The sequence below is a fragment of the Hevea brasiliensis genome, chromosome 8, assembly GCF_030052815.1.
Source record: "Hevea brasiliensis isolate MT/VB/25A 57/8 chromosome 8, ASM3005281v1, whole genome shotgun sequence".
Classification (NCBI taxonomy): Eukaryota; Viridiplantae; Streptophyta; class Magnoliopsida; order Malpighiales; family Euphorbiaceae; genus Hevea; species Hevea brasiliensis.
The window spans coordinates 14,964,975-14,967,903 of NC_079500.1; the positions used below are offsets into that span (position 1 = coordinate 14,964,975).

Genomic DNA, 2,929 nt, shown 5'->3' on the forward strand with positions numbered 1-2,929 from the left:
CACATGTGCATCTAGCACACTTTCTTGAGATCAGTGATATGTTGAAGATAAATGGAGTTTCTGATGATGCAATTCGACTCAGATTATTTCCTTTTTCTCTGAAGGACCGAGCTAGAGAGTGGTTACATTCATTTCCATCGGGTTCTATCACAACATGGGAAGAACTTTCTCAAGCATTTTTAGCTTAATATTTTCCACCAAGCAAGACAGCTAAGCTAAGAAATGAGCTGACTTCTTTCAAACCTAGAGATGATGAGAGCTTGTATGAAGCATGGGAGAGGTGCAAGGATTTGCAAAGGAGGTGTCCACATCATGGGATTCCTAAGTGGATGCTTGTTCAACACTTTTACAATGGAGTTTCACCAGCTATTAGAAGTACAATTGATGCATCTTCTAGAGGTGATCTTATGGAGAAATCTGAAGATGAAGCTTTTTCTGCTCTTGATAAAATTGCTTATAACAACTACCAATGGAGTTGTGAGAGGAATGAGATTAAGAAACCAGCTGGTATGTTTGAGCTTGATGCCATGAATATGATTAATGCTAAGTTTGATGCTTTGACAAGGAAAATGGACAAGCTAAGCATGAAAGTAGATTCTTCAGCTGGAGGTTCTAGTAATTCAGCAGAAGTTGGAGCTGTAAATGTCAATTATGCAGCTGATTTTTCTGCACTTAATCAAGATTTTTCAAGTGAGCAAGTGGATTATGTGGGGAACTACAATCAAAGACCAGGTGGTAACCCATTTTCTGCAACTTATGATCCAGCATGGAGAAACCACCCCAATTTCTCTTGGGGAGGTAGACAAGGACAACATCAGAATTTTCAGCAACCTTCTGGGTATCAACAACATCAGAATTTTCAGCAGAATAGAGGTCCTCCTCCTGGAATTCCTAAATCTCAAAATGCACCTGCTCCATCTCTACCACAACAAGCACAACCAGACAAGATAGCTAGATTAGAAGCTATGATTGAGACTCTACTTGTGAGCCATCAAAGTTAACAAGATATGATTTCTCAATTAGCATCTAAAGTAGATCAAATGGCAACACACAATAAGATGTTAGAGAATCAAATAGCTCAACAAGCTAGCTCTTTAAGTAACAAAGCATTTGGGAAGCTCCCTAGCCAGCCAGAAAATTCAAGGGAGCATTGCAAGGCTATTACATTGAGAAGTGAAAAAATATTGGAGAATGGAGATAAAAAGATTGAAGAGAAAATTGAAGAAGAGAAAAACAGAGAAGGAGATGAACAAACTGAAGTTGAAGTTAGAATTGAAGCTGAGAAAGAAAATTCAGTGGAAGAAAAAGGAAGTAAGGAGAGAGAGAGCAAAGAAGAAGAACCTAAATATGTAGCGCCTAAAGCCTACATGCCACCTTTACCATTCCCACAAAGGTTCCAGAAAGCGGAATTGGATAAACAATTTGGGAAGTTTTTGGAAGTATTAAAGTCTTTGCATGTGACTATTCCTTTCACTGATGCCTTAACACAAATGCCTTCATATGCTAAATTTTTGAAGGAGATTTTATTTAACAAGAAGAAATTGGAGGAATTTGAGACCGTAGCTCTCACGGAAGAAAGCAGTGTTATATTGCAAAACAAGCTCCCACCTAAGCTGAAAGATCCTGGAAGTTTTTCCATACCATGTCACATTGAGGATATCAGTATAGATAAGGCTTTATGTGATCTTGGAGCCAGTGTTAGTCTAATGCCATTGTCTATCTATGAGAAAGTGAAGATTGGAGAAATGAAGCCTACTACCATTTCACTACAGTTAGCAGATAGGTCTATTAAATTTCCAATTGGGGTAATTGAGAATGTTCCTCTGAAAGTTGGAAAATTTTTCATACAAGTGGATTTTGTGGTATTGGAGATGGAGGAGGATGTACACATTCCTATTATTCTTGGTAGACCTTTCCTTGCTACTGCTGGAGCTGTGATTGATGTAAAAAATGGGAGGCTTACATTAGAAGTTGGGGAAGAAAAAGTTGAATTTAATTTGTTTCAAGCAATGAAAAAGAAAGATGATTAAATTCATGCTTGAGAATTGATGTGATAGATGAAGAGGTCAGAGAAGTGCTCAAAAAGCAACATCCTGAAGATCCCTTAGAAGCTTGTTTGGTTTTTAACATCAAAAAAGGGAATGAGATTGAAGAAGCTGCAGAATATGCTACAATCTTGGAAGGAAATCCACCTTTGCCTATGGCTGATATTGAAAAGATTGGGGATTTGAAGCAAGATACAACTTCATCATCAAAGCTTGAAAAAAGTGAAGCACCGAAGGTAGAGTTGAAACCTCTTCCAACAAATCTCAGGTATGCTTTTTTAGGTCAAAATTCTACATATCCTGTAATTGTTTGTGCTAAACTGAATGATTGTGAAGTTGAAAAAGTATTAAGAGTTCTTAGAAAGCATAGAAGGATAATCGGTTATACCATTGATGATATTAAAGGAATACATCCTTCTGTGTGCATGCATAGAATTTTGTTGGAAAATAATCATAAAGCCTCTCGAGAGTCACAGAGGAGATTGAATCCAAATATGAAAGAGGTTGTGAAAAAGGAAATCTTGAAATTGCTTGATGCAGGTATCATTTACCCTGTTTCTGACAGCAATTGGGTAAGTCCAGTTCATGTTATACCCAAGAAAGGGGGCATCACAGTAGTGAAAAATGAAAATGATGAACTAATACCTACAAGGACTGTAACTGGATGGAGAATGTGTATAGACTATAGGAAATTGAATAATGCAACTAGAAAGGACCATTTTCCATTACCATTTATAGATTAGATGCTTGAGAGACTAGCTCATCATTCTTATTTTTGCTATTTGGATGGCTATTCAGGGTTCTTTCAGATCCTTATTCACCCAGATGATCAGGATAAAACTACTTTCACATGTCCTTATGGTACCTTTGTATATCGAAGGATG

At 37.3% G+C, this 2,929-nt stretch overlaps 1 non-coding gene across 1 annotated transcript; it reads right to left on the reverse strand.

Annotated features, from left to right (window-relative positions):
- Positions 1-212: 212 nt before the first annotated feature.
- LOC131182762 (small nucleolar RNA R71) lies at positions 213-319 on the reverse strand. The gene has a single exon (XR_009151022.1). It is a non-coding gene; the product is annotated as a small nucleolar RNA R71 (small nucleolar RNA).
- Between the last annotated feature and the right edge of the window lie 2,610 nt (positions 320-2,929).